The following is a 25,165-nucleotide window of genomic DNA, read 5'->3' as shown; positions in this document are numbered from 1 at the left end:
TAATATATAAAAACGTTATCCGCTAATAGAATTAGCATTTAAAAAACCTTTGAAATTCACTGAAAAAACCATAGGTTTCAGGCCTTATATAGTTAGGAATTAGCATTTAAAAAGACCTTGCAAATTCACTGAAAAACACATATGTTTCAGGCCTTATATAGTTAGGAATTAGCATTTAAACAACCTTTGAAATTCACTGAAAAAACTATAGGTTTCAGGCCTTATATAGTTAGGAATTAGCATTTAAAAAACCTTGCAAATTCACTGAAAAAACCATAGGTTTCAGGCCTTATATAGTTAGGAATTAGCATTTAAAAAACCTTTGAAATTCACTGAAAAAACCATAGGTTTCAGGAGTTATATAGCTAGGAATTAGCTTTTAAAAAACCTTTGAAATTCACTCAAAAAACTAAGTTTTAGTGGTGTTATAGTTAGCTGGACATTTTACTCATACAAAACCATTGAAATTGCTCCTATATAGTTAGTTGTACTAACTATATTTCGCGCACCCGCAATCCACTGCTGATGATGTCACATATTAGATCATTCATGACATGGTCAGTGACATCACTGATGACATCTCAAATGACATCACTGATGATATATAGTTTTTTGAGTGAATTTCAAAGGTTTTTTAAAAGCTAATTCCTAACTATATAACTCCTGAAACCTATGGTTTTTTCAGTGAATATATATATATCTATATATATATAGAGATATGAATGGGCAAATGCGCAAGCGCTTTAGTGAGGGCACACCGCAGCACCTTGACCCTCCGGTTTAGTGTGGCTCCCTGGCGGTGTTTGGAGGCTCCCTCTTGTTTCAAAAGAATGTCCGACGCGTTTCGGGGCCAAAAACCCGCCCCTTCTTCATGGACTTTGAAAGGAGAACATCACACTCAACTTGCACTCTCCAAATTTATTAGTTTGAAAAGGGACATTGAAATCAGAGAGGAGACGTCAATCTACTCAAGATTTGAACGAACTACCCAACATGTAAAGACTACATTTACCAGAAGTCTTGGTGTCTGAAACTCCACCCACTTAGGGCGGTCGACGCCCTTTTCAAACGAATAAATTTGGAGAGTGCAAGTTGAGTGTGATGTTCTCCTTTCAAAGTCCATGAAGAAGGGGCGGGTTTTTGGCCCCGAAACGCGTCGGACATTCTTTTGAAACAAGAGGGAGCCTCCAAACACCGCCAGGGAGCCACACTAAACCGGAGGGTCCAGGTGCTGCGGTGTGCCCTCACTAAGGCGCTTGCGCATTTGCTCATTCATGTTGTCACGGCTTGCCATGGTCGGGGTGAGGAGCTCCGCTCCAGAAGCGGAACATGTATCCATGCTTTCGGAGCCTGAAGCGATGTCGAATTTCATCGCCTGTCAGCACAGCATCTTCACGAATAAAGAGCGATGTTTGAAGCCACCCTCGCTTCCTACTAAAGGATTTTAAAGACATTGAAATCAGAGAGGAGACGTCAATCTACTCAAGATTTGAACGAACTACCCAACATGTAAAGACTACATTTACCAGAAGTCTTGGTGTCTGAAACTCCACCCACTTAGGGCGGTCGACGCCCTTTTCAAACGAATAAATTTGGAGAGTGCAAGTTGAGTGTGATGTTCTCCTTTCAAAGTCCATGAAGAAGGGGCGGGTTTTTGGCCCCGAAACGCGTCGGACATTCTTTTGAAACAAGAGGGAGCCTCCAAACACCGCCAGGGAGCCACACTAAACCGGAGGGTCAAGGTGCTGCGGTGTGCCCTCACTAAAGTGCTTGCGTATTTGCTCATTTATATATATTTATATATATATATATATTATGCCACCGATGGAGGCATAATTAATTTATGTTTTAAAGTACTGTGTCTTCAATAAATACAGCATAGTATATGTTCTCATGCACAATATTGTATTATTACAGATAGACCCCAAACAATTTCAAAGATGGAATATGTACTTTCTTGGTCCCGATAAAGGTGATACAAATCGGGTTTCACCGAGACGTACGTAGGCCAGTGACACGCATCTGAGAGCCCCACCCAAGAACCAAGCCAGAAGAATGAACCAAAAATAAATTGACGGACTTGTGTTTTGTTGTTAAGCTGTGGAACCTATGGATAAAATACAAACCGAATTAGCGAGTAGGACGCTTGATCAGATGTGTTTTTATTGTGAATTTGTTTGTGTGGTATGACAGTGGGTATGTATGGGTAGAATGAAAGAATGATGAGTAAAAAAAAATGTCTTGGGGGTCACTAGAAATATATAGTATTGTCTAGAAGAGTCAAAGATTGTCTCTTTTCTAATCAAAACAGTAATGTAATTTCATTTTATGTACAAAAATGTTTGCTTATATAACCGAATTTAAAAAAGAGTGTGAAAAGAATAAATAAAGAGATAAAAATATCTAAAAAATATTTTGGGATAAATAAACAAAACTAAAAAGAAAGTTTATCTGTGTGTTGAGACTCTATGCTGAGAAGAAATGTAATGATTAGAGTTGTTACCATGTTGAAAATAAGAAAGGCCAGATAAGAGGTTGTTCCATTTATATCTTTTTGTTGAACCTACGATAATACCCTATAAACTCCAAGAAGGAATGTATGTCTCGTTTGGCGGTAGGATTGCTTCTACTTTATTAATTTGGGGTTTTACGATACCTTCCTGAATAGAGTAACCCAATTACTGTATCGTGTTTGTGACTACAAGGGACGTCATTGAGTTTATTGTGAGGCCCGCTGCTTGGATCGCAGAAAAAACAGCTGTTAGATGTTCTGGATATTCCCCCCCCCCCGGTTGAGCTGTAAACAAAAATGTCATCAAGATATGCGGCAGCATACGCACTGTGGGGTTTTAGGATTTTTTCCATTAATCGTTGAAAGGTTGCCAGTGCCCCGTGTAACCCAAAGGGGAGTACCCGGAAGTGGTAGAGACCGGAGGAGGTTGCAAACGCTGTTTTTTCTCTGGCTTGAGGGGTTAAGGGGATTTGCCAATACCCCTTAGTGAGAATGAGGGTTGACATATACCTGGCTTTTCCTAGCCTCTCAATTAGTTCATTGATCCGAGGCATGGGGTATGTGTCAAACTTAGTGATGGCGGAGGAGGAGCTACGCAAGCAACCAAGATGGCCGCATAAGCTCCCGGCTCCGTCGACCTCCGTCGCTGGCGGACTTATCCTGAACTTTATCCTGACCTCCCGCCAGACTCCTGTGTGTCTGAATCGTTGCTGAGCCCGTGGGGGCAATCCCGGAAGTTTTTATCACCTTTCTTGACAAAGTTACACCGTCTTTCATTTTCGGGCCTACTCCAGTGTTTGAGCCGGGGCCTCGAGTGCTGACCCAGCCGGGTTTCAGTTGAACAACATCGGCAGCGGGTACCCGGCGGAGTCCGGTCTCATCGGAGTGGAACATATTCTCGATCCTGGTGGTGGTCTTGGTCCCGGCGAATACTAGATGACGGCTACGAGACGTGGTTGCCGCGGTGGGTGGGGGGCCAGGTCCTGGGACCCTGCTGCAGCCTCGGGGTCCGCGGGTGGGGCCCCAGCTCTCGGCAGCGGTGTAAAGAGTGCCAAGCCTATGAGTCGCCAGTCGCTTCAGTCTACTCCGTGCCTTTTGGTTTCCCCGGAGTAGCCGGCCTCCGGGGCTGAAGATCTGCTTTATTATCGCTCACGCGGAGATGGATTGGACGCCGTGTGGACCGACCCTGGGGACCGTAATGGCCGCCATCGGGGCTCTTCGCCTGAAAATGGAGACTGCTCTCCACAATTTGGCTGCAAGTATCGAGACTGTTTGTTTGAGACCGGACTCCAGCCTTTTGTCAGACCTGCAACATACGATGACCCCCGCGAAGCTTGCTCTACCTCGGGAGGAGGACCCCGAACATAATCAGACACTGGAGCCAATTGTATCCACACAACTACAACGGTACGTTACCGGAACCCCCGAACAACTGGCAAGATCGGCAAAGTTATCGCCCGCACAGGACTCACTTCTTTCTTCTCTTTTGGATACCTCCGCTGATACCTTTTGGACTGACTTTCGTGTCTCTGACAGACTTCGAGACTTAACCTTTTTGACCCTTCCAGGCTATATTGATCTCCTTTTTCATCAACACTTTGACTCTTTTGCTACTATATTGGTCCTATTGGATGGGGTGTGTACAATGGCATGTACGGGCCAGGGCTGAATTTGACTGTTTGACTTCGGTACAGTGACTTTCTTTTGGCTCTGCTGGGTTGTATCTGTGGGAGTGAGGGCCAGATGGGATTCTGATTGTCTGGGTTTGGTGTAATGGTTGTGTTCGACAAGGGATTTGCTGCCTCTGCGGTGCCGGGGACTGGGCGGGACGGTCCTCTCTCTGTCAGTGGCTCCCCTATCGGTTTGCTTATTAGTCTGCTATGATTCGCTTAATACCACGGTAGGGGACGTCTGCCTTTGGCGGGGGGGAGGGGAGTCCGGGAGCCCGTATCGTTTTGTAACATGTCTCCTCCTCCATCTTTTCCCTTCCTTGGGGTGTAGTTTAGGGGGCGACAGGCACGCTGCTAGTGGGGTTAGGTCGTAGCCATCTGCAGGAGTGCAGGGCGGGGGGTTGTGGGGGGGGGGGTGTTTATTTTTCCTTTATTTTGTTCTATGACCTGTCTATTCCCTTTTCCCCCTTTTTCACAAGCGATGTGGCATATTCTCCTGAGCCTTTTGTTTTTCGTATCTGGGTGTCGAGTGTTCAATCTATATATCCTGTCTCCTTGGTGGGCGGGTTCTGATAACTTTGGCCTACGGTTATCTGTATTGTATATTTTGCCCTAGTTCTAAGCTGGTATTGATATTTCTCAGATGCCTATAACTGTAGTGTATTTCCTTGACTTCTTTGCCCGTTCACTACTGTAACTTGTTTCGCCAAATGACACCCGATATGTACATTTTTACTCTTGTGTTATAATCAATAAATATATATATATATAAAAAAAGAACTTAGTGATGGCATTCACCTGCCTAAAGTCTATGCAGAAACGTAAACTGCTGTCAGGTTTTGGCACAAGCACCACCTGAGAACACCAATTATTCCGGGAGGGTTCGATGATTTAAGACTGTAACATTGCATATACCTCCTTTTCTACCGCTTCCCTACGAGCGGCCGGGATGCGGTATGGTTTTTGTTTCATGATTTTCTCTTCTAAGGATACTATGTCGTTTTGTACCGTGTTAGTGAGTCCTGGGAAGTAGAAAAAAGACCCGGGAAGGACTCTAGTAATGCCAGTAATTGGGACCTCTGGGCAGGTGTCATGATATCCCCAGTGGGTACCATCTCTTCTGGGGATTCTTGAATAGGTGGTAAGGGCATCTCTAATCGTTTGTCAGTACATACAAGATGAATAAGAGTTCTTTCTGTCTGTTGTGGCAGGGGCTCCTCTCATTTTGTTTTAGAAGATTCACATGATAAATTTGTTTTCCCCCAATACGACGTGGTAGTAGGACGCTATAAGTAACCAGGGCCACCTTCCTTTCTATGATATAGGGGCCCTGCCATTGGGTGAGCTGATTATGTTCGGTAGATGACTATTCCGATCATAATATTTTTTTTATACCCCTTGGGCTTCTTCCATATGGTCGTGTAGTAGACCCCATATTTGGGTTAACATGGTTTTAAGGACTGAGAATAACGCAACAGGGGGTTTCCTGCTTTGTCCTCCCCCTCCCAATGTCCTGCCGCCATGTCCAATAGAGTTTGGGGTTTTCTTCCGAACACCAATTCAAAAGGGGAGAAAACAGTGGACCTTTGCTCATGTGATCGTATGGCAAAAAGGACGAAGGGTAACTTTAGGTCTCAATCCCTTCCTCTTTCTGAGATGATCTTGCGGCGCATATTTGTAATGGTCTTGTTATAGAGTTCCACAAGGCCATCTGTTTGGGGATGGTATACTGATGTTCTGATCCTGTCCACACCCAGTACGGCACACATTTATGCCATAAGACGTGACACTTGATCTGTTAGGATTTCGTATGGGAATCCCACTCTTGAAAAAAAAGATATGGCCTGGGCGATGGTAGGGCTGGTCATACTGAACAGGGGAAAAGTCTCAGGGTATTGACTGGCGTAATCACATATGACCAATATATACCGGTGTCCTCTAGCGGAGGGATGGAATGGTCCGATGAGATCATCCCCACTCGTTTGAATGGGATGTCAATTATGGGTAACGGTTGAAGGAAGCTTTCTTTACTCAAGAAAAACTACTATTAACAAAGGCTTTCCGGGAAAAGTTTAAAGACTTAGTGTGAATATACTCCCCAACAATATATGACTCAACAACACAAATATCCACAGGTCTAGAACAAGATAGGACAAATGGAGCTGCCAAATGGAACACTCTGAATCCTTTACCTCAAAGAAAGGAAAGAGAAAAAAGAAAATGTATTTTAAACAACTGGATTCCCATCAGTCACCAAATGGTGACATATTTCATCATCTGGGTCTCCTCATCAAAATCACATTAGTGACACTCAAGGCTACCCCTTCGCTGAGAGAAAAGGGGAGATCAGGGATGTTATAACTAATCCAAAACAAATGCTCATTAGACCTCTCCATGTGAATGATAAATTATGTAGGAATCATGATTGCAGTGCAGTGACAAGTAAAAGTGTGTGAATTAAAATTGACCACTGGGAAGCAAAATTATTTATTCACGCTTCCCAACAATCAAATATTAAAAACAGTGCAAAAAGACAGCCTGAAATTAATAACTGTCTAGATGGACAAGGTCAACATGTTTCAGCAATATGGATAGATCATCCTATACCTTTGTCAGGACCAATGATGTTGCTTCTGCAAGTGAATATAGTATGTGTATGGAAAAAAGAATTATTTTACATAAACTAAAATCACATGTGTAAAGGGATGGAACTGATACAACCTCTTTACCTGTGGTTAAGGATAACAATTCCTCTTGAAAATGACGATTTCTGTGACACAGAAAATTATTATTTGAAAATATATTCAATTTATACCAGAAAGATCCAATTAAAAACTGCTCCAAATGTGATTTTTATCCTTAGGGCCAATCAATTCTATTGTGCCCATTCTATATACAGCTTAAGTATGTATAATTTTTGCTTACCCGTCTTTTGAGAGGATAAGACCTCGCCTCACCTGGCCACGGCTCAGGACGTAGGAGGCACCGCACTATAAAAAGTGAGAAAGAAGAAAGAAAAAAACCACATATGTGTAACTTAACAATGGGTCTACCACCTTTCTCCCAAATGTATGCAACTTCTCACTGTCAATCCACCAAGTCAGCACTATCAATACACTCATACGGGGTCACAACCTCCTACCAATTGTGGCATCCATGTCCTTCTAATGAAACAAACCAGCGACCATTTCTTTATATTACTATAATCATATGGCTCTTAAAGGTCGGCAGTCATTAGTTGGCGATCATCTGCAAAGTTATAAGGAATTTTGCTTCCTGTCCTGATGGACTAACAGCTAGATTCATGAAAGGAAATTGCGCTCGCAATAGCTGCGAATTCGCTATTCCGCTCGCAATTTGAAGGGAAGGAATTCAAGAAACCCAAACAACCAAAATAGCGAATTCGCAATTTAAAAATAGCGAATTCGCTATTAAAGGAGGATGGGCATTTGCGAATCGGAAATTACGAGGACCCATGGATTCTGTGAATTTAATAGCGAATTCGCAATTATGCCATTCATGAAAATACGCTAAAAGCGAAAAACGTGAAAATCGCTATTTGCGACGCGCAATTTAAGAAGAACTCAAATCAGGTGGTAACCAGTACTGAATTTTTTTTTTTTCAAAAAACAGTTAGGTCACTCCCAACAGGTGCAGGGCTGATCAAACACATTTAAGGACATGCAGCTGGAGCCTGGTGATTCCCACAATGCCTGGACTTTACATGCTGGTGAGGCGGCGTAGGCTGCAGCGAGCTGCACGCAACAGACGGAGGATACAGGATCGGATATTCCGCCAGCGGGTCACCCTTCTGGGCCAAACCAGGGAGCAAATCTATGCCAAGTACCGCCTGAGTGGGGCCATGATAATCAAGCTCATCCGGGACCTAGACCCCTGATGCAGCACCCTACAAGGAGGACCAATGCTGTGCCCACACATGTGCAGGTATTGTGCTGCCTGCACCTCCTGGCCTCCGGAAGCTTCCAGGGGATGGTCGCTGTTGCAGGGGGGATATCCCAGCCCACCATGTGCCGCTGCCTAAGGAGTTTCCTGGAGGCAATGCTGACCCGGCTACACCACTATATATCATTCCCCACCAGCCAACAGGACCTCAATGATACAAAGCTGCAATTTTACAATGTAGCCCAATTCCCACACGTCATTGGATGTATTGACTGTACGCACGTCCATATTTGCCCACCTGCTGAGATGGAGTACATGTACTGCAACCGGAAATTCTACCCCTCCCTCAACATCCAGATGGTTTGCAATGCCAAAACAATAATCACAGACATTGTGGCACAGTACCCAGGGAGCACACATGACTCCTTCATCTTCAGGCACAGCGGCATCCACACACGACTGGCCAGGGGAGACTTTGGGGAAGGACACCTACTGGGTAAGTACACATGCCCCAAATGTGTACGTTGTGATCATGTAGCTGCGCAGAACAGGCACTCACTCTCTGCTCCTTACATACAGGTGACAGCAGCTATGCTCTCCGTGAGTACCTCCTCACCCCAAACCTCAACCCTGCAACTCCACAACAACGGCGATTTAATGCATCACACATTCGCACAAGGAACTGTATTGAGAGGACATTTGGCCTGTTGAAAAGCAGGTTCCGCATACTGCACAAGACAGGTGGGGCCATGAAATACGATCCTGAGGTCTGCTGCCGTATCGTGGCCGTGTGTGCCATCCTTCACAACATTGCTACCAAGCGCAGGATCCCTGTTGACCTCTCTGGCAGTGAGTCAGAAGGGGACAATCGGCCACCTGCACATGTGTGTCACGCACGCGGGGAGAACCCAGCAGAAGGACACAGGCCCCGCATCCAAATCTGCATGAACTATTTCTAGGGCACCCACTCCCCACACCCATAACTCAACTCATGCATGACGACATTAATAATGACATGAGGCACTTTACGTTATTCAGAATTTTAGTTACTGTTACTGCACAATAAACATGGCATTCTGAAAAGTGTGAAAAGATTGACATATTGCGTCATATGTCCAGGTTAGTCTGTATGGCATGCTTGTTGCGTCAGCATGTGGCCTCATTGCAATGCACAACAGTTCAGTGGCGTTTCCGGGTAGTTGCCCCTGACCTCCTCTCAACGTCCTCCTCCAGATTGTTCCGTGCGGCAGCAGAGGGCCTGCTGCTGCGGCGGCGTGCTACAACCGGTGGTATGGACTGGCTGCTGTGGCTTGATGTTGCCTCACTGTTGTCGTCTGCCCCCCCCCGCCTGGCCATGGCCAGTGGCCTGCATGCCCTGCATGGCTGTTGCTATGTTCTCCAGGGCTGTTGCGACGTCCTGGCAGCACTGCACCATTTGGCCCTGCATGGCCAGGGAGCGTCGCGAGAGCTGGGAGGTGGCGTTCCCAAAAATGTGATGTGACCGCGTGTACGCCGACAGGCGGGTCAATAGTTGGCGGTGTCTGCGGCGATTGACATTCCGCTGCCTGGACATTGCCTGAGTGTTGGCCTCCACAGCTGCTGTCATATGTGCCACATTATGTGCCGTCTTGTCCAGTTGGAGGTGGATGGCGGCTAGGTGTCGGGCCTGGGTCTGGTGCACACTCAGCATCCTGCGCTCAATAGAGAGCCCACCTGCTCGCACAATTCTGCCCCTGCCAGCGCGGGATGTGTTGGTGCGCGGCTCCCTGACCAGACCGCTCGTCTGGCTCCTCACAGCCGCAGGGCGGCGGGTTTGTTGGCGACCTGCTGCTGGTGTTGCAGGCCCCACTGGTGGCTGTGTGCCTCGTGGTGCTACAGCAGCGCCTGTTGTCACAGGGGTGGCACGAGCCACAGGGGCGGGTGGTGTGATGACTGCTGTTGTGGCAGGTTGCCCTGATGGTCCGGGCTGTGGGGTATGATGTGTATCCCCCTCCGTGTCCTCCGTGTTCTCCTCTATCACCAGGGCCTCGCTGTCTGAGCTGGGGACATCAGCGCCACCTGTGATGTAAAGTGGACATTGATTAGTGACATGTTCAGTACACAGGTAGGCTTGCTACATGCATGCAGTCTACCATTCCCTGTCTCGCTGCAGGATTGACTCTCACTGGACATGTCAGGCTCTATGGTACAGGATGGTAATTGTGGGCAGACTACATGTCCCACAATGCAATAGCGCTATGGAGCTGTACTTTGGCTGCATGATTGGGGTTTGTTATGGGATGCACTGGAGTCATGGACGATGTTAGGGGACAGGGGGTTGCAGTCGCATGGCACTTACCTGGTGTGTCTTGGGTGGATCGGGAGGAGTCAAGCTGGGTCACACCCACGCAGGCCTGTGGGTTGATGGTCTCCTCCACTTGGTCTTCCAGTGGGGTGTTCGGTGGGACAGTGGGCTCCCCTCTACCTGTCGCTAATTGCTCCCCCAGCCTCTCAGCAATATTTTCTTTTGCCCGCCCTCTTAAGTCATACCAGTGCTTTTTGAGCTCGTCCACCGAGCGCTGGGTCACCCCCGCGGCATTCACTTTGGCGCAAATGCGCAGCCATATGCGCCGTTTGTCCGCCTCTGGTACCCTTTGGGAGTCACTGCCAAATAGGCGGTTGTGATCCTTGGAAACACCTTCAATTAGGTGTTCGAACTCCTGCTCCGAAAACTTTATTTTGCGCTTTCTCCCACTGGTGGAAGGTGCTGCTTCATCCTGTGCCATGCTTGCCACTGTGCTGTCTCCTGCTGTAGTCCTGTGGGAATGCTGGAGGGGAGCTCTGCAACTGCTGCCTGTACTTCAGCCTCTCACTGCTGAATGAGGGTGGGAGCTGCCTACTTCCTGGTTGTGATGTCATCACTGTGCTCAGGATGCGACTTCCTGTTTTTGCGATCTCGCAGTTAGCGAGATCGCTATTTGCAATATCGGTAATAGCGATTTCGCAATTTCAACAGGGGTATCTGCGGAATCTGCGATTTTTTACCGATTTCTGGCTTCTCGCAATCGGCGATTGCGACCGCTTGTGAATCGCATTTTTAAATCGGAAAACTTCATGAATGCCGTTCTGCGAATTCTAAATTGCGATTCGCATTTACTCGCAATTTGAAATTCGCAGAATTGGACATTGATGAATCTATCTATAAGTGATCAGGAAGGGTGTCTGCATCTCCAGATATTACTACTAAATTTACAACTGCTTAACCATCTGTTTCGTCATGGCAGAGTCACGATCTTTCAAAATCTTTCAAAAACACCGGCAGGCTCAGCTTCAGCATAAATGTGCATCGTATATGAGCCCAAAAAGCACCCCAAGTCATAGCATGCAGAGATTGCACTTGCCCATAAAGTTTAAAATGCACAAGACTGACCGATCTGGCGCCAGCAAATTCTTTCTTTACAAAAGCAGTCTATATGAATAAACTCAAAGCAGTTCATATAACCTCTCACATTGTGGTGGCTGCCTACCTGTCCGTCGGTACCTCTGGCGGTTCCAAGAGCTGTCGGGTAGGTAACCGCTCCGGTACGGCGCCATCTTTCATAGTATTTCCTGCATTACCCGTCATAGCACGTCGCCTATGAAGCATGTCTATTGCGTCTGACACGTGACTCCTAATACTAAGGGAGACTTGGGAAATGTAGTGATATCTACCGAACTCGCAATGACAGTGTATGCCGTTTAGCGGCATCGTTCAGAGATAATCTGATATAGTAATCTCGCCCAACTATTGCGAATGTAATTAATCTCGCACACATTGTGCAGTGACTAAAAAAGTGTGCCATCCCATATTGACTACATGCTGTAACGCACGCCGCAATATCAGTATATTACATGTGCCGGCAAAGTTCCAGGGTGTAAACATCGCCATTGAACTAACAAGCTATTATTATTAGTCCTGCACATTCAACTGGATGTTAATAAATGTATTACCAAATTATAACTTAGTTCTTATGACCAGTGAAATCATAATAATGAATAATCTGTGAGTGTCATTGCAAGCCTACCTGGAGACCCGTCTTCTTGTGTGCCTGTCACTCAACATCACACAACTTGCGTGAGGCAGGTGTATATCAAACAAGGCAAACCAGGAAGTCTAGTTGTGCAATTGTAAGCCATGTTTCAGGTAGACCCCCTCTTACATCAAACTGCCCCAGACTTACATGTACGTACACTTATGTTCCATGCTTACCTCCTGATAGTAGACTACTCATGGGTTGCCTCTAGAGTTGAGAGATTGCTCTATAAGGAAGAGCACTCATAATATTGTCCAAGGTATGACATCATTCAGCCTACTTTTGTCGCTCTGTAATCTAAACACCCATTTTTGTTCTCTATCAGTAAAAATCTTGACATCTGTGATGTGTCCCGGAATCAATGGTTGCTCTAGAACTGTCCATGTTAAGTCATCAGGACTGTGTTTCATTTCTAAGAAATGACTCGTTAATCTCGTTGATTGTTTCCTGCACCTCACAGTACTTTTGTGCTCTAAAATTCTCAATTTCACTTTACGGGTAGTAATGCCCATGTATTTTAAGGCACAAGGGCAAGTAATCATATAGATTAACTTCTCGCTGTTACAGTTAGTGAACTTCCACTGTATCCAAGGCCTATCTGTACCTATATCCACACTTTTAGTGATTTGTGTTTAGGGGCAAGCAGCGCAAGAGCCACAAGGGTAGTGACCCTGAACTGCCGGTAGATCCCACAGGGTACCTAATGCTGGAGCTGGTTTGGTGCTTGGTCTTGTATGTACCAAACGATCGCGAAGATTGGTACTCCCTTTAAAGGCAAATAAAGGAGAGGGTATACCTTCATTGCATTCAGATGGTGTTGCCACAATGAGTAAATCCGAAAAGGCTAGTTTTTCTTGCCGGATTCCACAGTAAATTAAAAAGAAATCCGTGGCCACCTGAGGCAAGATCTTATCCTCTCAAAAGACGGGTAAGCTGAAATTATACATACTAAAGCTGTATATAGGATGGGGACAATAGAATTGATTGGCCCTAGGGATAAACATCACATTTGGAGCAGTTTTAATTGGATCTTTCTGGTATAAATTGAATATATTTTCATATAATAATTTTCTGTGTTACAGAAATCGCCATTTTCAAGAGGAATTGTTATCCTTAACCACAGGCAAAGAGGTTGGATTAGTTCCATCTCTTTAAACATGAGATTTTTGTTTATGTAAACATTTTCTTTTTCATACACATACTATATTCACTTGTAATCGCAACATCATTGGTCCTGACAAAGGCATAGGATGATCTATCCATATTGCTGAAACATGTTGACCTTTTCCATCTAGACAGGTATTAATTTCAGGCTGTCTTCTTGCACTGTTTTTAAAATTTGATTGTTGGGAAGCGTGAATAAATAATTTTGCTTCCCAGTGGTTAATTTTAATTCACAGACTTTCACTTGTCACTGCACTGTAATCATGATTCCTACATAATTTATCATTCACATCGATAGGTCTAACTAGCGTTTGTTTTGGATTAGTTACAACATCCCTGAGCTCTCCTTTTCTCTCAGCGAAGTGGTAGCCTTGAGTGTCACTAATGTGATTTTGAGGAGGAGACCCAGATGATGAAATATGTCACCATTTGGTGACTGATGGGTATCCAGTTGTTTAAAATAAATGTTCTTTTTTCTCTTTCCTTTCTTTGAGTTATAGGAATCAGAGTGATCCATTTGGAAGCTCCATTTGTCTTATCTTGTTCTAGACCTGTGGATATTTGTGTTGTTAAGCTTTCTTTACTCCCCCTGGGTTTACATATTGGCAGCGCACACAGGAGGCACAGTGTCTTGCTACGTTACTATATACCCCCGGCCAGTAGAATTTTTCTAATAAGTACTTTAAGGTGTTTTCCTTACCATAGGGCCCTCATCCTATCTGATTGTGGGCTAACTGTAGGACATGTTCGGGAAAGGGAGTGGGGACAAGCAACTGTGTGGTGTTTTGCGAACCCCCTTTCATGTCCCTGTATAACAACCCCTTTTTTATTAGGAAATACGGTCCTACCTCTTCTGGTTCCTGTTCTTGAACTTGTTCCAGGCACTTGTAAGAGAGCTGTCTTCCCGTTGTGCTGTTCGGAAGCTAAGTGGCGCTGTTCTGTCCGGGTCTGTGAGGGAGAGAGGAAAAGCAGGGTGTGACTGTTGTGACTGGGTGAAACCTCTCTTATCTCTGCGTTTTTCTTGTCTGCTCTTTTTCTCTTTGGTTCTCATAGTTTCTATCTCACTCCCACTAAAAGGTGCTTCTTGCAACCATGTCATCGAATTCCCCTTTGTGTTGTCCAGGTATTGTTCGAATCTTGGGTGATTGGTTGCTATTATGATGGCCTCTGGAAGGAAGGGTATCACACCCACCTTTCTTAGGTGGGGGTCAGTGTCTACATCCAACAGGACTTCCGCCACTGGATATGCTTTTGTGTACGTACCCGTGAACACAGGTAACGTTCATGTGTTCTTTCTCCCTCAACTGGGTTGAGAAACCAAAGCATGATCCACTACAGTGACATGACATCCAGTGTCCAGCAGTGCCTGTTGTTTTTTGCTGTTAAGGAGGACTTCCTTCCTATACTGATAGGGGCCCTTCCCTGTCACATATATCCGACCCCTGGAGTACCCCATCTCCATGGGTTCTACTGTGGTGTTACGATGAGGACATTGTCTCGCTATATATCCCCATTCTGCGCAGTGATAACACTGAGGTCCTTGCCCGCTTGGACCTGGGGTAGGAAAAGGAGGTCTGGGTCCCGGGCGGGGAGTTACTGTAGCCCTGATTTCAGGTCAGGTAGCATTTCTCGGGGAAGGGCTCTATGGGGGTCGTGAGGTGACAGCTCTGAAATCAGGAGATCTATGAAAAGGACAGGCTACGAATCAAATGGGTTTATAGCAACATATGAAAGATTATCACTAAAATATCACTTGACTAGTACTTCCTTTTTTAAATATCTCCAAGTTCGGGATTTTTTAACCCGAAAGCATATACAACTAGTCCCTAATCCTTTAGTTGAGGCTATCCGATCTCGGAAAAAAAATGGTTTTCTATATAATATATTAATGGATTATAGACTTGATGATTTACAGAAGCATAATATATACTGGCAGGCTCAGCTGGGGGAACCTGATCTGTTAATAGAGAATGCGATTTTGTTGTCCAAAGAAGCTTTTCTATCTGCTAACTTAAAGGCTCAATTCTTTAAGACTGTATTTAGATTATATTACACTCCAGAGCGGATGATTAAATGGGGCACACAATATGATAGTAAATGCTTCCAATGTGGGAGTGATAGTGCTGACAGTATCCATATATTTTTTAGTTGTATAGAAAAGTTTCTTACTATGATTACTCATACTACTGTGAAGATTTCCCCTGCACTTATGTTATTAGGTATAGGGCAAAATGTGGACATTGGAACTGCTTTATTTAAATACAGGTATTTTTTATTTGTCGCTATGACTGCAGCTCGTTTGTGCATCGCATCAGATTGGTTACAAGAGGAACCTCCAGCTTTTGAATTCTGGCGAGCTAAATTATACAATCTTTATGAATTAGAATGGAGTCTTTATGCTTTAAAAGGGGTTAAAAAACGGAGACTTGGCATGTTAATTTGGGGTGTAATTAATGAACATTTAGAGTTGTGATATATTGAACTGTTACTAGTATATACTGTGTTAATTTTAATCATATGATTTGTTAAATATTTGTTTTGCTTGTGTTGTGGACTTGTTCCTACTGTGGAATAAAAAAGAAAAAAAAAAAAAGAAAAGGGCAGGCTAACTCCACAGCCGTCATAGGGGTCAAGTTGGAGTGTTGTTTTACCCACAACCAGGTGTTAGAGGGTAGAGCATCTAGGAATTGTTCCAAATATACTTTTTCAGTAACATCTTCCACCGTTGATGTATGAGGGGTTAGCCACCTGTTACCCAGATCTCTAATCCTAAAATGAAGGGCACAGGAATTTATCCCTGCAGTCCATTTTTCTTTACAAAATCCGACTCTATAGTGTTCCTGTTCGCAACCCAGACATTTAAAAATAGCCTTCTTTATGTCTTCATATATTGTGTTACCATCTGGGTTGGTGGCCTGATAGGCCGCCTGTAGTTCCCCTGATAAGAGGGGGCCGATGTATTGCCCCCACCTTTCTTGGGGCCAGTCGGCAGTGGTGGCCACGTGATCAAAGTTAATAAAGAAATTGTTAGGATCGTCTCCATCCTAAAATTTCTGTAGCACGGTTCCTAGGACGTTGGGACATACTCTTGTACTCACAATGATGTCTGTGAGACGTAAAATAGCGGTGTCCTGCACCTGCTGGTTGGTGGTGAGCAGGTTGGCTTGCTCCTTCAGGGCCCCTTGTAGGGCCTTCTGATCCCTTTGTGCTGTTGCGGCTTGTTGTTCTAGCACCAGGTGCAGGTGCCCCTGCCCCTCGGCTAGTTGGGTTATAATGCTTTCCATGGACATGGGTTGTGTCATTGTTCGACACGTAGATATGTGCCAGGGAATCCCACTTCCGACACCAAATTTGTGGGCATGCTGCTGGGTTCCGGCCTGGAAGGTGACACAGAACACGAGGAAAGGTGGATTTAAAGGGTTTTATTGATCCTTTTCTTTCCCTTCTTTATCTTTTGTTTGAAAGTACGCTCAAAATAAAGTAAAGACAACCAAAAGAAAATATATATTGAGGTCCTCCACTGTTCCTCCCGGTTCCTTCTTTCGTGCTTCGGGTCTTTTCACAGTGGGGGCTCTGGGTGTTTTTCTTGCTTTCTCTCAGGTCCAGGTTGCGGCAAAAGAAGAAAATGATAAATGGGGTTACCACCAGGCTTGACTGACTATTTTTATTATGCGTGCCACCACCACCAGACACTGTGAAGTAAAGAGGGGGGGGGAGGGAGGGGATTCCGCTGTGTTTCTACCAAAGAAAATAAACACACGTGACTCATCTCCCCGTGCTTCTCCACCAAAACGATCTCCCTTCCGGTACTTGCCTTCAGCCACGACCCGTGTCCAGGGTCGTGGCTTTGGGACCTGGGGCGTTCTCTCCCTACTTCGGGCCGCCGGGCTCTAGCGCAGTGCATACAGCGTGCTCTTGTGCTTCGGGTCTTCTGCATCCTTCCTCGTTGTTCTCGCATCGTTTCTCGCGCCTCTCCGTTGTCTCAGTCTCCGCACTTCTCTCTCCGATGTACTCCACACCCAGGGGCGGCTGGTGACTTTTGAATGTAGTGGAGCGTAAACGTTGGGGCTGAGTGTTACATTGGAACCAAGCAAAGCAAGCAAGCCCGATCAAGTCAAGTCAAATCCACTTTATTCGATTAATTAAAATCATAAAAGTATGCTATACAAAAATGCAACAAATAAAAACATTTAGAAAGATTAAAATTACACAATTGTATACAAAATAAGTTTCCATAAAAAGCTCAAAATAGTGTACCTATTACATTTAAGGCCATATTTCCCAGGTACAAGGATTTGTTTAAAAGGAAATAGCTTACAGCATTACACATCCAGTCCAGACCTCCTTAATCTAACAGCTGCTGCCAAGAAACTGGCCACACAGTACATAGTTTCCTGCGTTTCCATCATTTGGAGGAATAATAGGGCAGGTTTGTGTTGTTTAAAGTTCCACTTTTTCAATAATGGTGTAATGAACCGTTTCCGAGGCACAGAAAACAACCTGCAGAAAAGCAGAAAATGTACAGTATTCTGGGGAGAAAGATCGTCACATTTACAGGGGGGATTGACCTCCGGCCTACCCCACTTTTTCACATCCCATAATACCATAAATATTTGATTGACTCGAAATTTCGTCAGTAGCCATCTGTGAAAACAGTTTGTTACAACCGATAAGTAGGGAGCCAGCCTTAAAGACGTGGTAACCAGTACATGGGCCCTTACTGAAGGTTTACATAGCTCAACCGCCTCTCGCTCGGCTTCACGAAGCCTGAAGAAGTTAGTCTTGACCCACACTAGATCAGCTTTACACAGAGAATCTGGTCTAGAAAAAATCTCTGGGCGCCCAAGCTTCTCAGCCAGGCTCTTAATGTAGGACAGCCACTGAATTTCCCTCACATGATCTAATTTAAGACAATCCATTATAATTGTTCGGTTTAGGGAAAGTTGCGGATTCAGCCAGATCTTAATCCAGAGCATGATAGGTGCTAATTTAATTATATCTGTAATGTACCCCAAACCCAACTCCAGATGGATGGAATAGGTGGCTGTAGACGATGGAAGACCAAGAAGAGACCGCAGAAACTTGTTCTCCTCAATTTGAATGCGGTCAGAATTAATAAACCCCCAGATTGCTGCACTGTACCTTGCAATTGAAACCGTCTTGGCTTTATAAATTGCTAGGATAGCCTCGGTTGGTTTCCCCCCTAGTCTTTTGGCAAACCCCAATACTGCAGCCGATGAGCTTCTCACGGCATTAGATTTTGTAGTAAGCTGGGGGGTCCAACTACTCCTATCATCAAATAAAACTCCCAAATAAGTAAATACCTTTACTCTGCTAATGACCTCGGTACCACAGTAAAAAGTCTTAGCATTGTTTCTTGAACTCCCCATAGACATTATGTGGGATTTCCCGGTATTAATCAACAAGTCAAGACTATTCATAAAATTACCGAAGGATTCAAGCAGTCTCTGTAGTCCAATTGGGGTTCTAGCCAGTAAAACCGCATCGTCGGCGTAGAGGAGCACCGGAATTGGCGTTCCCCCCATGCGCGGAATATCCTGCGTGACTGCCGTCAGGTCAGTCTCCAACGAGTTCACGTACAACGTGAACAACATTGGGGCTAAGATGCAGCCTTGGCGCACCCCCCTACTGGACTTAAAACTTGCTGTGCATTTCCCCTCTGTTGTTAACCTGATAGAAGCATTCAAATCCCTATGCAGTTCTGCCAAAAAGTACACCAGCGAACGATCGAGGCCCATCTTAAGCAGCACGGTCCACAGCCTAGATCTATTAACTAGATCAAAGGCTGTGGACAGGTCCATAAAACCCAAGAAGATAGAGCCCCTTTTAGCCCTCGTGTATTTGGCTATAATTAGATTAAGGTTGAGACATTGGTCCTCTGTACTTCTCCCGCCCTAAAACCATATTGGACATCAGTTAATATGTTATTCTCCGAGGCCCAGGATGTTATTCTGGCCAAGACCACCTTCCCTAGGATTTTAATAGAGGAGTCTAACAGTGAAATAGGCCTATAACATCTCGGGTCTCCCCTCTGCCCTTTTTTGAACACAGGGATTATGATCGATCTGGACCAGGATTTGGGGAACCCTACGGTTGCAGAGGCATTAAAGACTTTAGTCAAAATTTCGGCCCAGTACTCCGGATTGGCCTTGTACATGTCGGAGGGAACCCCATCCGGACCTGGTGCCTTATGCCCAGCCGTACTCTCAATTGCTTTAACCATTTCGGCTGTCTCAACCTTACTGGGGCCACAATGGGAACAGGGGCTACCAGGGTTTCCAGCTCCAAATGACTACCATATATTTTCTCAAAATGACTAAGCCAGTCTGTTTCAGAGATGTTTAATTCTAAGACTGAGTTTTGGTCTTTAGAGAACAGTGGAGTATTGATAATTGACCAGAACTTGGCGCTGTCTTTTAAGGTAGCTTTGTCCATGAGCTCGACCCAGGCTTCGTGTTTTAACTCCCTTTTTCGCTCCTGTATTACCTTCGCATACTCCCTTCTAAGCTGGGATACCAGAACTTTATTTCTCGGGCGAACATTAAGGGCCTTTTTTAGAATATTATGGGCTTTACTGCATTTATGGTCAAACCATCCCATTGCCGGTCTATTTGTTGCTACTCGACAGTTCAATGTAAGTTCCTGGGACACTTTAGAGCAAATGGCCTCGTACGATGTTATTACTACCTCCCCCTTAGAGAGAGGATTTACACAGGTATTTAGTTCCTGTGCAGCCTTAGATGTTATAGTTAGGAAGAAGTCAGCGGGGACGATTTTACCCCATTTGAGCCTTCTCCCCTGGTCTTTAGCTTTGACCGACATAACCGCCTGAGGCGGGGCAGAAATGTTTAGTAGCGAAAACCCATCAACTAGCTCCATCACCACAGGGTTATGGTCACTTAAAGGCATCTGTATAACATTATAAAAAATTACGTACTTTAAAAGTCCTAATGATAAAAAGATATAATCAATGATCGTTTGACAGTCCCTACCAGTGTAAGTAGCAACCCGGGTATTGCTATCGAAAAACTCAGCTTCAAACAAATCATTACTGGACAGTAGATTTTCAAGAGCCACCCCCTTCTGGCTGTGTTCAAAATGCTGGGGGGATATACTATCCGGACCATCTAGATCAGTTAGGTCACAGTTTAAACAAAGATGTACATTAAAATCACCCATCAAAATTAGATGACAAAAAGTGGTTTGCTTTTCTTTATAATAGGTTAAAAAATCATTTAGCCATAGTAAATGCTCATCTGTAGAGGCCCCTTGCTGTGAATTATAACAGTTCACTAGGATTATTTTAATGTTATTAACCAAGGTTACCTTCACGATGAGAATATTATGTGAAACACAGTCAACCTTTACAATTTTACCCCTGACGTTCACCGAGACCAGCAACACAAGTCCACCTCTACTTCTTCCAGCCGTCGAACTCAAAGCAGGGACAAAAAAAGAAGTAAAGCCATCCACCCAAAAATCAGAATCCTCATGCCAGGTCTACTGTAGTGCAACAATATCATATTGTTTAATAACATTAAGCCAGTTGGGGTCTTCTCTCTTAGAACGCAACCCAGCGATGTTCCAGCTTAACAGCCTGACTTTGTCCCCCAATACACGGTTCACTTTTATGGGGATAGCACTACCCCTCCTTTGTGAAGATACAGGAGCCAAGGGGGTCGGATCACCAGTTGCCTCACTACCCAGACCTGCCCAGGCCTCCTGTCAATCCCAGAAATCCAGGCCGGATAAAGCATCAAAACTATTATGAGTTGCAATATTTAGACCGAGATTTGTGCCCCACCTATTATTCATGTTATTGTCCCTTTCTAGACCAGGGGTTTTAGGGTAAGTAACATTTTCTTGTTCACCATAAAATAATTTTAGGGTGAGTGGGACAATAGTACCGCTTCTTCGTTGGGGCGGGAGTAAGTTTTCAAGGACATTAGGCAAAACTGCCAGGTTTGAGAAAGTCACTGCCACACAGTCCCCTTTAAACTTTTTGGGGCGGCTCCCTATCCACGAGACCCTTTTCGCTGACTTAATCTCTCTCGCCAGTTGCTGTCTCCCTCCTGGGGCTAACTTCATGTTACCTGTTAACCAATGTAAAGCCTTGCTCGACAAGGATGCGGGTGGCTCTGCCAGGCCGCATTCTAAAAGTGGAACATTAGCCAGCACCAGTACCACCGGCGAGGCTTCAACAATAAATTGAAGAGGGTCTGTTACTTGATTTTGATCAGGGGGAATATTAACTGTTAACATGGCGTCATCCTTGTCAGCTAACTGATTAACAATATCCATCGGGGCTTAAGCAGGGGGGTTGGTTATTATCGGTACACCCCCTACACCTCCCACTCCCATTGTGTTCTCCCCTGAATGGACTAATCTGTTTGCGACAAGAGTGGTTATATTTTCCACCTCCCCCACGACCTTAGATTGTAAGCCTTCCAGTTTTTTAATCTCGGCATTCAGTTTGTCGATTTTTGCCACCAGAGGTTTAATTATAACTTTAATCTTGCTTTCGAACACCTCTGCAATCTTATTGAGCAGTTTCTCGTCCATAGAGTACTTTATATTATCCTCGGCATGGTCAGTGATTTTTGCCTTTGATGTGCCGGGAGTGGTAGCCCTTTTCCTCCTTACGCTGGACCGCAACCCTCCTCGCTTTGGCTGTTTTTTCGCACAGGTTCGTACCGGCCGAGACACCTCATCTGGGGAAGAAAGTTCCTCTTCAGTAACTCGCGTCTGAACCCCATGATCAGACTCAATGTCACTCTCGGGATCAGTTACGAGAAGTATATCGGGAACAACCACAGAATTTGTTTCAAGATCCTTATTAACAGATTCATAAAAGGAAATAAGAGGAGCATCTGTGCCTATTGCCTGTGGTAAAGTGTCTACCAGGGAGGGTGGTGAAGATGGTCTTAAGCGTTCGAGATCGGGAGATTGACTCAGACCCAGAGATTCTCTCCTTTGATCATTTATCTTCTTCACTGTTTGTACCAGATAGTTATCAATAGTGTTAGAAGTAGCAACAACAGCGACAGCTTTCTTCGGCATCCTGAGATTTTACCCAGTAACCCTCTTTAACCATGTAGTTATATCTCACAGGATAAGGCAATACTCAACAAGTAAAAGTCTTACTAGTGGGTGAGGTCTTAACGTCCCAGTGGCAGAGTGACTGGTCCTGTCCGATCGCGTCCAGTCGCGGACTGTCGCAGACTGTCCCGCCCTTGTCCCGGGCTTAGCCCGGGCGCTCCCGTGCGCGACTCGCGGGGCGAGAGGCACTCCTCCCTCTTAAGGGACGCTCTGCTGATGACACGTTGGTCGCGCCACACCCGCCGGGGCAGCTGGGAAGTGTAGTCCCTGCGGCGGTGGTGGCTTGCTGCGACTTCGGAGGCCGTTCCCCTCACGGCGGCGTTCAGACTACTGCGGCGGCAATCACTGGGAGCTTTAATGAGCCGTTCCCCTCACGGCAGCACCCGCGGGCAAAACAGGTAGGTTTGACAAGCGTTCTCAGCGCTCGCTCGGTGCTCCTCCCTCTTAAGGGACGCTCCGCTGATGACACGGTCGCGCCACACCCGCCGGGGCAGCTGGGAAGTGTAGTCCCTGCGGCGGTGATGGCTTGCTGCGACTTCGGAGGCCGTTCCCCTCACGGCGGCGTTCAGACTACTGCGGCGGCAATCACTGGGAGCTTTAATGAGCCGTTCCCCTCACGGCAGCACCCGCGGGCAAAACAGGTAGGTTTGACAAGCCCGATCAACAAAAGGGGATTCGGGGGTTGTCCCCTCTGTGAAAATGTTTAAAAAGAGTGCACTTTAATACAAAATTATTTTACATGCAATTAGACATGGGGTCACAAATTTAAAAAAGTTCTAGCAACTGCCTCCTTAAACTGGCCAACTTGCGTGCACAACTGTACCTTTTATAATGTGTATATGTAATTGTGATTGTGTGTATGTGTAGGTTGCATTGTCGCTTCTTTTACTGAGACAATTCTGTGACCATTCTGTGTGTGTGTGAACCTTGCACTGCTGTGGCAGCACTGTACATGTAGTCTGTATGAAGCATGAGCTGCTGTACTGTACCTGCTATGTGTGTGTAAAGCTTGTGCTGCTGTTGCCTGACTGTACATAGTAAGCACATATCTATCGCTTTGGGCCTGACTCGGATATTTGGATCCATTTCACAAGGGAGCAAATGCCGCAGCTCCACTTTTAAAGGAGCGAGCAATGTGCAGCGAGGGCCTGGGGTGTCTATGTCTATTCCAATAAAGGGAATCCCACATTCAAAAGAGCATAACTCCTTCGCTGTCAACCATTTTCGTGACTCTCCCACTGTAGACACCAGCAGCCGAAAGGCTGTCTGAAGGAGGCACTGCCTGCAACAGCTCCAGCATAGAAATGAAAAAGGCACACGCGCTTTAAAATTGACCTGAGAAGTGTTACAATGCGTTGTTTTGGCAGTGCACAGTTACTTGAGGAACTGCACAAGTGCCAATCATAGCGCACAGGCGAAGTAGTTCACAGTAGCTCGTGGTAGTGCACAGTGGTGTACAATGCCCAGATGCCAGTAGAAAAGAGTTACTTATTGTAGTGTCCAAATGTGGCAGTGCACAGTACACAGTTACTTAGAGTAGTGCAAAGTTGGGGCAGGGTACAGTTGGACTGGTGCACATCTGTAGTAGTGCACAGTCAAAGTAATAGACATAGACATTACATTTCGAAACGTCCAAGATGTGGTAACACACCGTTACTTGTGGTAGTGCACCTTCCTCGAGCACTGTCACTCGCACAGTGCACTGCTGCAGTGGCACTTTGTTAGAATAGTGTGCAGCCGTGGTCATGCACAGTTGGACTAGAACTTACTTGTGTTAATCCTCTGGTGCAATACTGTCACACAGTTACTCGTGGAGGTTTGCTTAATTACTAGTGTACAGTTGCTTAAAGAAGTGATAACTTTCACTGGCATGGACTAGTGCACAACGATGTCAGTGCACAGTTGCAGTCACACTGAATTTTGGTAGTGAACAGTTGGAGCTGTGGACGCTTGCTTTTGGGAGTGCTCAAAAGTGAAGGTGCATGTTAAGTTGTGGTAGGCAGTGCACCGGTTTTGCAGCACACTAACAATTGTTCAAAGCTAGTGAACAGTTGGAGAGGTAGAACATTGGAATAGTGTGTTTTTGTGGTAGTACGGTGTTTGAATAGTGCAGAGTTGTAGTGGTGCACAGCTGTGGGGGCACACTGTGGGAATCGTAGCACATTTGTGGTAGTGCAAAGTTTGAATAATAAAGAGTTGTTGGTAGTACACAATCGGGGCAGAGGACCTTTCCTTGTGACAGTGCAGTAGAGGCTCGCTGCCGGGGGGAGGGTGTGGAATCGCGCGGGGAGTGCGAGGGAATTAATTATGGAAAGGAAAATGTACCCCCTGCTTACAGCCGGTCCGCACCACCTCTGGTGCTCCCCTTGGAGCATTCACTAACGGCCCCCCGGAGTGGACTGGCAGTATCTCTCAGCCAATCCTGGCAATGCCAGCAGCATCAGGATTGGCTTTGGGGCACAGGTTTCTCTTTGCCCGCAGCACGCCCATTAGGAGACCGAGGGGCTCCTAATGGCATGCGCAATTAAGTGAAAACACAAATGCGCATGAGTGGGCATGGGTAAAAATGTCGCCCTCCGGCCCCACTCATGCTGGCCCTGGTGACAATCATGTCAGTCAAACATGACGCCAGACCGCCCACCCCTTCAGACTCTGAAGGGGTGGGCGGTCCGACGTCATGCTGACTGACATGATTGTCAGTGAGTTCTCCCTCGGCGTCTTTGAACTTGAGTAACCTGCTTAGT

General features: G+C 45.6%; 1 long non-coding RNA gene across 1 annotated transcript; it reads right to left on the bottom strand.

Annotated features, from left to right (window-relative positions):
• Window positions 1-9,207: 9,207 nt before the first annotated feature.
• On the bottom strand, window positions 9,208-24,882 carry LOC144772989 (uncharacterized). The gene is made up of 3 exons (XR_013599893.1): window positions 24,747-24,882; window positions 14,150-14,249; window positions 9,208-10,143 (listed from the first exon to the last, which is right to left on the bottom strand). It is a non-coding gene; the product is annotated as an uncharacterized LOC144772989 (long non-coding RNA).
• Between the last annotated feature and the right edge of the window lie 283 nt (window positions 24,883-25,165).

This window comes from Lissotriton helveticus, chromosome 1_1 (genome assembly GCF_964261635.1).
Source record: "Lissotriton helveticus chromosome 1_1, aLisHel1.1, whole genome shotgun sequence".
Classification (NCBI taxonomy): Eukaryota; Metazoa; Chordata; class Amphibia; order Caudata; family Salamandridae; genus Lissotriton; species Lissotriton helveticus.
The sequence above is the reverse complement of the archived record's forward strand: the minus strand, read 5'-3'. Positions and strand labels throughout refer to the sequence as shown.